The sequence below is a fragment of the Zingiber officinale genome, chromosome 5A (genome assembly GCF_018446385.1).
Source record: "Zingiber officinale cultivar Zhangliang chromosome 5A, Zo_v1.1, whole genome shotgun sequence".
NCBI lineage: Eukaryota > Viridiplantae > Streptophyta > Magnoliopsida > Zingiberales > Zingiberaceae > Zingiber > Zingiber officinale.
Genome location: NC_055994.1, coordinates 102,158,989 through 102,172,689, shown reverse-complemented (window position 1 = coordinate 102,172,689; position 13,701 = coordinate 102,158,989).

Genomic DNA, 13,701 nt, shown 5'->3' with positions numbered 1-13,701 from the left:
CTCAATGTTCTTCTAAGTTTACTGTACAAGAGTCCTATGAGATTCAATGGAACTATGATTTTCCTCCATACATAGCCGTTCTTACTTCAAAGGATCGTCCTCACCTTCCTCTTCCAGAGAGCATGGCAATATTCTGGGAATAGGTCCTATCTGGTTTCAGGTTTCCTATTCATCCCTTTTTTGTTGATGTTAGTAGATATTTTGGCTTTCCCCTCCATCAACTCATCCCCCAATCATTCTCTATTATGGTTGGCTTTGTTGTCATTTCTCTCTTACTTGAGTTTCCTTTATCTCCTCGCCTGTTTCATCATTTCTTCATTCCCCATCTAGTGGAAGATAGCTTATTTAAGTTTTAGTCACGCCCTAAAACCACTTTATTTCATAGAATTTCACCTCAAGGAGAATAGTGAGACAATTTCTTTTTTATGCATCTTCCTTCTCCTCCACCATATCCGATAACCTGGCATCAAAACCTTCCCCCTATTCCCCAATTAGACAATATTTTTGAAGATCCCATCCTTCGCTCTTCCATGGGAAAATTGAAAGGCAAAAAGTTTAACCTGCCTGCCTTAACCGCAAAAGGTTTATTATTTGCCTTTGGTCTTAGCCCAGCTGACACAGCCTTGGATGTTCCCTTTGGTAAGATTATTCTCCTTATATATGTTTTTGATCATTTTCATATTGTTCCTAACATGAATTTCTCTTTTCTCTAGCCAATGCTATCCTTCCTGCTTTCATGTACAAGAATACTCACCTAACGAGAGCAGTCTTGACTAGAGTGGGGGAAGACTTATTAAGGGATCGTCGTCTCAATTACTCTTCCTCTTCTATTGGTTTATTACCTCCATCTGAGCAACCCAGGGAATCTTCAAGCTCATCAAAATAGGAAGATCCCTTCATTATGAAGCATAAGAAATCTTGTACCTCATCCCAATGCCCACTTGCCTCTACCATAGCTACTTTTGAGCAGCTTCCTATTACTCCCTCCAAAATCTCCTATGCCAAAGGTAAGGAACTTGCACCCTATACACATGCTCATTCCAATTCTACACTCAATATAATGAGACCAGGACTTCTTCCTATGTCTCGTATTATTCCTCCAGTTGTTCAAGTTGGTTAGTCCTAGGAAAACGTATCGGTTCTACTGTATAAAAATTTTTTGTACAAGTGTCGAACCTTTCCTTAAATAACCTATTGTGTTCTTTAGAAGTTAAATTAGGAATCGCAGACAGAACTTAACATCATTGATTCCAAATTTAACTTATTTGTTCTTAATGGTTTAGATTTGAATCGTAAGCGGAACTTAACACTATTGATTCAAATCTATCTAAGTTATTAATTCCATTAAATATTAATTTCTAAAATTGGCTTCCAGGACTGCATGACGAGGCACATGACCTTCTTGGATATAGGAGCAACCACCACCGCCTAGTCAAAGCCTTTTAAGGAAAGCTAATATTTAATTTCCTTAAATAACTCTAGGTTAACCAAAAAGAACAATCGAATCACAAATTCGAAAAAGAAGAAAACACAAACTCGAAAAATAAATTCGATAAACTAGATCTAATTGCCTCTTGTATTTAGAATTCATACAAAGAAAAATAACTAGTATGATGCGGAAGAAAAATACTAGTTATACCTTCTCTTTGTAAGCTAATGACCTCAAGATCTTCTGCCGTATTTCTCGCCTCGCCTTGGACGTTGTGTGGGCGACGATCCTCCAAGATGAACACCACACAAAGCTTCCTCCTCTTCTTCTAAAATCCGGCCATCACCACCACCAAGGAGAAGAGAGCAAAAGGGAAAAGAGAAGGGAGAGAGGGGCCGACCACCAAGAGATCACCAAGCAAAAGAATAAGAGTTGTGTCTCATGAAGCCCCCTCACCCCTTCTTTTATATTACTTGCCCAAGGCAAATAAGGAAAAACTTTTTACAAAAAATAAAATCATCCAAGAGTTTTTCCTTTTCCCTTTTAATTTTTCCTTTCCTTTCCTCTTGATTGAATCAATCACCAATTTTGAATTTGTGATGATTTTATTATTTTTAATATGTCTGGCCACTTGCTTGGGCACCAAGCAAGGTGGTCGACCACCTCATCAAGGGGAAAAAGGAAATATATTGTTTATAAAATTTTACAAGAAAAACTCTTATAAAAGTTTACAAACTCTCTTTCCTAAAGTAGGAGTTAAAAAAGGAAAGTTCTAAAAATTAAAACCTTGTTTTAAAATTTAAAACTTCTCTTATAAAATTTCTTTTTTTAATATGATGATAGAAAATTTTAATTTTAAAACTTATCTTCCTTTTTTTTTAAATCATGAGGATGGTTAAAAAAGGAAAGTTTTAAAACTTTTAAAACTCTCTATTAAAACATGTGGCCAAATTCAAATAAGGAAAGTTTTTAAAATTAAAATCTCTCTTTTAAAACTTATAGTTTTCTACAAAGAGAAGATTTTAAAAATTCAAAAACAACCCTTTTTGCTTGAATATTGTGGCGACCCCTTCATGCTTGGTCACCAAGCAAAGGGCCGGCCCCTATAGAAGAGGATGTGGTCGGCCCTTGCTTGGTCACCAAGCATTGGACCGGCCCACTTCTTGGACACCAAGAAGAGCCTTACATTTGGATGGACTTAAGGCTATAATGAGGCTACGACAGGGACCTAGAGGAGAAATTGGTTTTGGCCTTCCGATGAGCTTGAGTATCCCGTGTTCGCCTCGAACACACAACTCAAGTTCATCGATAATAACTCATTCTACTAGAGAGTTATTATCGAACTACCGCACCAATCCCAAATTACATTATGGGCTCCTTCTTATCATGAGTGTGTTAGTCTCTCTGTGTTTAAGATTACGAATGTCCACTAATTAAGTAAGTTACTGACATCTTACTTAATTAATATCTAGCTTCAAGAGTAGTACCACTTAACTTCATTGTCATGTCAGACTAAGTCCACCTGCAGGGTTTAACATGGCAATCCTTATGAGCTCCTCTTGAGGACATTCTCAACCTAGATAACTAGGACACAGATTCCTTCTATAATCAACAATACACACTATACGTAATATCATTTCTCAACTTATCGGGCATATTGATTTATCGAGCTAAACCTCACCCTTTGATAAGTCAAAGAAATAAATATTAAATATATATGCTTGTTATTATATTAGGATTAAGAGCACACACTTCCATAATAACTAAGGTCTAGTTCTTTTACTAAGTCAGTACAAAAAGAACTTACCTAAATGGTCCTACTCAATACACTTAAAGTGTATTAGTGTAATTTATTAGTCAAGATAAACTAATACTTAATTACACTACGACTATTCTTATGGTTTGTTCCTTTCTATCTTAGTCGTGAGCAACTATTTATAATTTATAGAGAACTGACAACATGATCTTCTGAGTGTGACACCACACTCCATGTTATCTACTATATAAATTAATTGAACAATTACATTAAATAAATGCAGATATTGACCAATGTGATTCTTTTATTTCAAAAATAAATGTTTACAAAAGGTAGGCTTTTAGTATATACTCCAACAATCTCCCACTTATACTAAAAGACTAAGCTGCCATATCTGTTGCCAAACATCTGATTTTCATCCCCTCCATATGCCGATCAAAAACTTTTGCCGGAAGGGCTTTAGTGAAAGGATCTGCCAGGTTATCTACTGATGCAATCTTGGAGACGACAACTTCTCCTCGTTTGACGATGTCTCGTATCAGGTGGTACTTGCGCTCTATATGTTTACTTGCTTTATGGGCTCGTGGTTCCTTTAAGTTTGCAACTGCACCACTATTATCATAATAAATTATGATGATCTTGGGCAAACCAGGAATCACATCTAAGTCCATTAGAAAGTTCTTGAGCCGTACAGCTTCTTTGGCTGCCTCAGAGACTGCCACATACTCAGCTTCCATGGTTGAGTCCGAGACGCATTTCTGCTTAACACTCCTCCATGCAATGGCTCCACCTCCTAGAGTAAACACATAGCCTGACGTAGACTTACTATTGTCCCTATCTGATTGGAAGTCTGAATCCGTGTAACCCACAAGGAGCAAATCATTGTTGGTTAATCCTAGGAAAACGTGCCGGTTCCACTGTACAAAAATTTTGTACAAGTGTCGAACCTTTCCTTAAATAACCTATTGTGTTCTTTAGAAGTTAAATTAGGAATCGCAGACGGAACTTAACATCATTGATTCCAAATTTAACTTATCTGTTCTTAATGGTTTAGATTTGAATCGCAAGCGGAACTTAACACTATTGATTCAAACCTACCTAGATTATTAATTCCATAAATATTAATTTCCAAAATTGGCTTCCAGGACTGCATGGCGAGGCACATGGCCTTCTTGGATATGGGAGCAACCACCACCGCCTAGGCAAAGCCTTTTAAGGAAAGCTAATATTTATTTCCTTAAATAACTCTAGGTCAACCAAAAGGAACAATCGAAACACGAGTTCGAAAAAGAAGAAAACACAAACTCGAAAAACTATTTCGAAAAACTAGATCTAATTGCCTCTTGTATTTAGAATTCTTACAAAAAGAAAAACTAGCATGATGCGGAAAACAATTGCTAATTATACCTTCTTTTTGTATGCTAATGACCTCAAGATCTTCTGCCATATTCCTCGCCTCGCCTTGGACGTCGTGTGGGCGATGATCTTCCAAGATGAACACCACCCTAGAGAGTCCATCTTCTCCTTGCAATATTCGGCCACCACCACCTCTAATAGAAAAGAGAGCAAAGGGAGAAGAGAAGGGAGAGGGCCGGCCACCAAGAGATCATCCAAGCAAAAGAATAAGAGTTGTGTCTCATGAAGCCCCCTTACCCCCTTCTTTTATATTACTTGCCCAAGGCAAATAAGGAAAGATTTTAATAATTTTCCTTTTCCCTTTTTATTTTCCTTTTTCCTTCCTCTTGATTGAATTAATCATCAATCAATGGTTGAGATCAATCCTATTTGGTTTAGGATTGAGATTGATTTAATCCTATTGGCCGGCCCTTGCTTGGGCACCAAGCAAGGTGGTCGGCCACATTAAAAGGAAAGGAAAAAAATTTTTTATATAAAATTTTACAAGATAAACTCTTATAAAATTTTACAAGCTCTCTTTCCTAAAGTAGAAGTTAAAAAGGAAAGTTTCTAAAATTAAAACCATGTTTTAAAATTTAAAAACTCTCTTATAAAATTTCCTTTTTTAACATGATGATAGAAAATTTTAATTTTAAAACTTATCTCCTTTTTTCTTAAACCATGAGGATGGTTAAAAAAGGAAAGTTTTAAACTTTTAAAACTCTCTATTAAAACATGTGGCCAAATTCAAATTAGGAAAGTTTTTAAAAATTAAAATCTCTCTTTTAAAACTTATAGTTTTCTACAAAGAGAAGATTTTAAAAATTCAAAACAACCCTCCCTTTTTGAATTATTGTGGCCGGCCCCTTCATGCTTGGTCACCAAGCAAAGGGCCGGCCCCTTTAAAGAGGATGTGGTCGGCCATTGCTTGGTCACCAAGCAATGGTCCGACCCCCTTCTTGGACACCAAGAAGAGCCTTACATTTGGATGGACTTGAGGCTATAATGAGGCTACGACAGGGATCTAGAGGAGAAATTGGTTTTGGCCTTCCGATGAGCTTGAGTATCCCGTGTTCGCCCCGAACACACAACTCAAGTTCATCGATAACAACTCATTCCACTAAAGAGTTATTACCGCATTACCGCACCAATCCCAAATTACATTATGTGCTCCTTCTTATCATGAGTGTGTTAGTCTCCCTGTGTTTAAGATTATGAATGTCCACTAATTAAGTAAATTACTGACAACTCACTTAATTAATATCTAGCTCCAAGAGTAGTACCACTCAACTTTATTGTCATGTCGGACTAAGTCCACCTGCAGGGTTTAACATGACAATCCTTATGAGCTCCTCTTGGGGACATTCTCAACCTAGATAACTAGGACACATATTCCTTCTATAATCAACAACACACACTATAAGTAATATCATTTCCCAACTTATCGGGCATATTGATTTATCGAGCTAAACCTCGCCCTTTGATAAATCAAAGAAATAAATATTAAATATATGTGCTTGTTATTATATTAGGATTAAGAGCACACACTTCCATAATAACTAAGGTTTAGTTCTTTTACTAAGTCAGTACAAAAAGAACTTACCTAAATGATCTTACTCAATACACTTAAAGTGTATCAGTGTAATTTATTAGTTAAGATAAACTAATACTTAATTACACTACGACTATACTGATAGTTTGTTCCTTTCTATCTTAGTCGCGAGCAACTGTTTATAATTTATAGAGAACTGACAACATGATCTTCTAAGTGTGACACCACACTTCATGTTGTCTACTATATAAATTAATTGAACAATTACATTTAATAAATAAATGCAGATATTGACCAATATGATTCTTTTATTTTAGCAAATAAATGTTTACAAAAGCTAGGCTTTTAGTATACACTCTAACAATCATCTGCCTGGTAAACTAGCATATAGTCTCTAGTCTTTCTCAGGTACTTTAATATATGCTTTACCACAGTCCAATGCCCTTGTCCAGGGTTACTCTGATATCTACTAATCATGCCCATGGCAAAACAGATATCAGGTCTCGTACACAGCATTGCATACATAAGGCTTCCTACAGTCGAAGCATAAGGAACTGTCTTCATGTCCTCTATCTCCTTTGATGTTTTCAGAGACATCTCTTTAGATAAAGCTACTCCATGCCTAAAAGGTAAGAAACCTTTCTTGGAATTTTGCATGCTAAAACGAGCAAGGATTGTATCTATATATAAAGCTTAGGATAGACACAATATTCTTTTCTTGTGATCCCTTATAACTTTGATCCTAAGAATGTGTGCACATTCTCCTAAGTCCTTCATATCAAATTGTTTAGACAACCATACCCTTACGTCCGATAATACCTTGGCATTGTTGCCAATTAACTAAATATCATCTACGTATAGTACAAGAAATACCACCACGTTTCCGTTACACTTCTTATATACACAAGACTCATCCGGACACTGAATAAATCCATATGACTGGATTACTTCATTAAACCAGATGTTCCAAGATCTTGAAGCTTGCTTCAGTCCATAAATGAATCGATTGAGCTTACACACTAGATGCTCTTTGCCCTTTTCAATGAACTCTTCTGGTTGCTTCATATGGATGTTTTCTTCAAGACTTCCATTAAGGAAAGCTGTCTTGATATTCATTTGTCAAATCTCATAATCTATATGAGCAGCAATGGATAAGAGTATCGGGATAGACTTAAGCATAGCTACCGGCGAAAAAGTCTCCTCATAATTGATTCCCTCTTTCTGAGTGTACCCTTTTGCAACAAGCCTTGCTTTGAAGGTTTCTACCTTCCCATCTGTTCCTTTTGTAGATCCACTTGCATCCAATGGCTTTTACACCATCAGGTGGTTCTACAAGCTCCCAGACCTTATTATAATACATAGATTCTATTTCGAAATTCATTGCCTTTTGTCAAGATACTGCATCTATATCTTGGAGTGCTTTATCATATGTCCGGGGATCAGGTTCATGTTTACCCGGGATCAAGTCCAAAGACTCTCCCAAAAACATGAATCTTTCAGGCTGCCTTACAACCTTCCCACTACGAGGAAGCACCGTCTGTGGTTGTGTATCATGTGTGACACGTGTTGTAGTCTCTTGTGGTACTTCATCTTGTACTGTTGGTACTGAAATAGACGTGCCCTCTCTAAGTTCTTCTAGAACAATTTTTCTATTGGGCTTGTGATCTATTATATAGTCTTCTACTAAAAACTGGACATTGGTGCTAACAATGACCTTCTGGTCTTTAGGACTATAAAATAAATCACCTTTCTTTCCTCTGGGATAACCCACAAACACACGAACTTCTATACGAGATTCTAACTTATCAGCATCTGGTTTCAGCACATGTGCTAGACTACCCCAAATCTGAATATGTCTTAGACTGGGCTTTTACCCATTCCACAATTCTATGAGAGTAGAAGATATTGATTTAGAAGGTACTAAGTTCAGAATGTGTTCTACTATTTCCAGAGTGTATCCCCAAAATGAATTTGATAATTCTGAATAACTCATCATCGATCTAACCATCTCCATAAAAGTCATATTCCTTCGTTCTGCCACACCATGCTGTTGGGGTGTACCAGGTGCGGACAATTGGGATTGAATCCCGGCCTCTAATAAGTAATTCCTAAACTCTCCTAAGAGGTATTCGCCACCACGATCAGACTGTAGTGTCTTGATACTTTTACCTAGATGTTTCTCCATATCAGCCTTGTACTATTTGAACTTATCAAAACACTCAAACTTGCGGCGCATTAGGTAAATGTATCCATATCTTGAATAATCGTCTATAAAATAGACAAAATATTCAAAACCACCTCTAGCCTGGATAGACATAGGACCACACAAATCAGAATGAACCAATTCTAACGCTTCTTTGGCTCTATACCCCTTGGCCTTAAAATGTCTCTTGGTCATTTTACCTTCCAAGCAGGATTCACATGTTGGAAAGTTTTCCAACTCTAATGGACCCAAGAGTCTATCGGCTACAAGCCTTTGAATCCTACTTAAGTTAATATGACCAAGCCTTAGATGCCAAAGATGCGTTTGGTTCATTTCCGAAGGTTCTTTTCTCTTATTAGAGTTAGAAGATGTGTTATTAATTTCCATATTTTGCTTTATGGGAGAAATTGGATTTCAAGTATATAAATTGTCAACCAATGCACCAAAACAGATAATCACTTTATTTCTCTTTATAACCACATTGTTACTAAAGGAAACTGAATATCCATCCAAATACAATTTAGAAACTAAAATTAATTTCTTTCTAAAACTGGGTACATAAAGATAATTTCTTAAAACCAATTTCCTATTCCTATCAAATGATAAGTAGACATCTCCCACTGCAACAGCCGCCACCTTAGTAGCATTACCCATGTAGACAGTTATCTTTCCATTAAATAGTCCCCGGGTTTCCTGGAACCCTGCAAAGAATTACAGACATGATCAGTGACTCCCGTATCTACACACCAGGTGTTGGTAGATAACACCGCTAAACATGTTTCAACTACTAGAGCATAAGATATACCTTTATTGTTTTGATTCCTACGAGGACAGTCTACCTTCTAATGCCCTGTCTACTTGCAGATGAAGCACTTTCCCTTTGGCTTCTTCATTCCAACTTTTTGTCCCTGAGGTTTATTCACTCTCTTTGCTGAAAAAAACCTGTTTCTTCTTCTTCTTGCCTTTCGACTTAGAAGTAGAACCATTTTCAGCATAGTGAATCTGAGAACTATGACGAAATATTCCTTCTGCTGCCTGTAGTTCTGTCAGAAGTTCCGCCAACGTATACTCTCTTTTATTCATGTTATAGTTCAGTCGGAACTGCTCAAAACTTCTAGGTAGCGTTTGGAGAATTATATCGACCTGGGTTTCCCCATCGATTTCTCCTCCAAGGACTTGTATTTCATTTAGATAAGCCATCATTTTGAGGATATGATCCCTTACGGGTGTCCCCTCAGACATGGTGGCTGTCATTAGCTTTCTCATTGCCTCTTGCCTTGCAGTCCGACTCTGGTGCCCAAAGAGTTCTTTGAGATTGTTCATTATATCATAAGTTGTTGGTAAATCTTGATGTTGATGTTGCAATACATTTGACATTGACGCCAAAATGTAGCACCGCGCCATCTCATCAGCTTTTACCCATTTCTTATGATACTCAATCTCCTCTAGGGTAGAGTCACCGTCAGGTGCATCAAGGCAAGCCTCAGTTAGTACAAATTTATAGCTTTCAACAGTAAGGACAATGTCCAGGTTTCTTTTCCAATCTATGTAGTTGGGTCCAGTAAGTTTGTTCTCTTTCAGTATAATGGCCAGTGGGTTGAAAGTCATCCTAAGAATTACAAAAATAACTTTGGTCAGGACTCTAAATTTAGAATAATATTGATTCCTCAAACAATACTATTTTAAATTAACCAACACCTCAAAACACCATGAATTTTGTATGACACGATAATGTGGACGTATACAAATTCATCATTTGTAAAAGGAGGGTGTAACCCATTAATTTTATTATCTTGTCAACCTAACTTTTTGACAAATAAAATTAATAGTTGGTTTCCTTCAGTCACACAAATAATAGCAGTGACTCCGATGGGGAGGATACTATTAGATGTGCCTAAGTGTATACCATTACTTGACACTAAGTCCATTAATAAGATTGTGTCCCTTCCGATGGGGAAGATCACACGCTCTTAATTAATTTTATATAGTCATCCAAAATGGAAGTTTGATCTAGTGATCCACAAACAAACTCATCCAATATGAAGGAAGGCACTCAGAGCCAACACGCAAGTTTGTTTGCATCACTTACAAACCAGTAATGGAGACCGTGGAATTTACTAAAATAAATCTCTCTCCAACTTAGTTATTTAAAGTGAGGAATTTTAAACTATCCTAGCATTCATCAAATGCATACACACACATCACAGTAAATAAAAGCAATAAATATGGAAATTATTTTCCAACTATTATGGCCTTTTTTTTTGTTACTGTCTTCCATGTGCACCAACCCTAGCTGCTGCCATCTTTAGCCACCGCTATCGGGTCGAGTCGTCGCATCCATCTTGCCTCTTATTTCGCTGCGCCTCTGGTGCTCCATAAGTACCACGCCTCGCAAGAATCCGATCCGCGACAAAAATAGAATTTTACATATATCGATCCTATATTCCACGAGGGAATGTACATGTAATCTAGATCAAAAATAAAATTCTAAAATCCTAGGGCTAATACAGCTCCTGCTGTATTAGTTACATACAATCATGTACACACAAAATATTGCCCTTGACATGTCCAAGGGTCCAATCACACACAACATCAATAAGCCATAATAGTTGGAGCATGCAACCAAAGAGTTAGCACATCCTACTATTATTCTGCCTAAATTATGTATGACATGTGCATAACCTATTTAAATTCTAAACACACAAAGGCAAACCCTAGCTCTAATACCAATTGTTGGTTAGTCCTAGGAAAACGTACTAGTTCCACTGTACAAAAATTTTTTGTACAAGTGTCGAACCTTTCCTTAAATAACCTATTGTGTTCTTTAGAAGTTAAATTAGGAATCGCAGACAGAACTTAACATCATTGATTCCAAATTTAACTTATCAGTTCTTAATGGTTTAGATTTGAATCACAAGCGGAACTTAACACTATTGATTCAAATCTACCTAAGTTATTAATTCCATTAAATATTAATTTCCAAAATTAGCTTCCAGGACTGCATGGCGAGGCACATGACCTTCTTGGATATGGGAGCAACCACCACCGCCTAGTCAAAGCCTTTTAAGGAAAGCTAATATTAAATTTCCTTAAATAACGCTAGGTTAACCAAAAAGAACAATCGAATCACAAATTCAAAAAAGAAGAAAACACAAACTCGAAAAATAAATTCGATAAACTAGATCTAATTGCCTCTTGTATTTAGAATTCATACAAAGAAAAATAACTAGTATGATGCGGAAGAAAAATACTAGTTATACCTTCTCTTTGTAAGCTAATGACCTCAAGATCTTCTGCCGTATTTCTCGCCTCGCCTTGGACGTTGTGTGGGCGACGATCCTCCAAGATGAACACCACACAAAAGCTTCCTCCTCTTCTTCTAAAATCCTGCCATCACCACCACCAAGGAGAAGAGAGCAAAAGGGAAAAGAGAAGGGAGAGAGGGGCCGACCACCAAGAGATCACCAAGCAAAAGAATAAGAGTTGTGTCTCATGAAGCCCCCTCACCCCTTCTTTTATATTACTTGTCCAAGGCAAATAATGAAAAACTTTTTACAAAAAATAAAATCATCCAAGAGTTTTTCCTTTTCCCTTTTAATTTTTCCTTTCCTTTCCTCTTGATTGAATCAATCACCAATTTTGAATTTGTGATGATTTTATTATTTTTAATATGTCTGGCCACTTGCTTGGGCACCAAGCAAGGTGGTCGACCACCTCATCAAGGGGAAAAAGGAAATATATTGTTTATAAAATTTTACAAGAAAAACTCTTATAAAAGTTTACAAACTCTCTTTCCTAAAGTAGGAGTTAAAAAAGGAAAGTTCTAAAAATTAAAACATTGTTTTAAAATTTAAAACTTCTTTTATAAAATTTCCTTTTTTAACATGATGATAGAAAATTTTAATTTTAAAATTTATCTTCCTTTTTTTTTTTAAACCATGTGGATGGTTAAAAAATGAAAGTTTTAAAACTTTTAAAACTCTCTATTAAAACATGTGGCTAAATTCAAATAAGAAAAGTTTTTAAAATTAAAATCTCTCTTTTAAAACTTATAGTTTTCTACAAAGAGAAGATTTTAAAAATTCAAAAACAACCCTCCTTGTTTGAATATTGTGGTCGGCCCCTTCATGCTTGGTCACCAAGCAAAGGGTCGACCCCTATAGAAGAGGATGTGGTCAGCCCTTGCTTGGTCACCAAGCATTGGACCGGCCCACTTCTTGGACACCAAGAAGAGCCTTACATTTGGATGGACTTAAGGCTATAATGAGGCTACGACAGGGACCTAGAGGAGAAATTGGTTTTGGCCTTCCGATGAGCTTGAGTATCCCGTGTTCGCCCCGCACACACAACTCAAGTTCATCGATAATAACTCATTCTACTAGAGAGTTATTATCGAACTACCGCACCAATCCCAAATTACATTATGGGCTCCTTCTTATCATGAGTGTGTTAGTCTCCCTGTGTTTAAGATTACGAATGTCCACTAATTAAGTAAGTTACTGACATCTTACTTAATTAATATCTAGCTCCAAGAGTAGTACCACTCAACTTCATTGTCATGTCGGACTAAGTCCACCTGCAGGGTTTAACATGGCAATCCTTATGAGCTCTTCTTGGGGACATTCTCAACCTAAATAACTAGGACACAGATTCCTTCTATAATCAACAACACACACTATACGTAATATCATTTCTCAACTTATCGGGCATATTGATTTATCGAGCTAAACCTCACCCTTTGCTAAGTCAAAGAAATAAATATTAAATATATATGCTTGTTATTTATTAGGATTAAGAGCACACACTTTCATAATAACTAAGGTCTAGTTCTTTTACTAAGTCAGTACAAAAAGAACTTACCTAAATGGTCCTACTCAATACACTTAAAGTGTATCAGTGTAATTTGTTAGTCAAGATAAACTAATACTTAATTATACTATGACTATTCTGATGGTTTGTTCCTTTTCATCTTAGTCGTGAGCAACTATTTATAATTTATAGAGAACTGACAACATGATCTTCTGAGTGTGACACCACACTCCATGTTATCTACTATATAAATTAATTGACCAATTATATTAAATAAATGCATATATTAACCAATGTGATTCTTTTATTTCAAAAATAAATGTTTACAAACGCTAGGCTTAGTATACACTCCAACAGTTCCTTCACTTGAGGCGACACCAACTATACCTGTTGCTCTATCATCCCTTCTTCATGCTACAATCTCTTCTCCTATTAGGCCCCGTGCTAAAAGAACCCTTTGTAGGAGATCGATTATTCCTGAGCCTATTGAAACACCTATTGAACAAGATCCTTCATCGGTTAACCTTACACCTCCTGATCCATCTTCATAGGGTTCC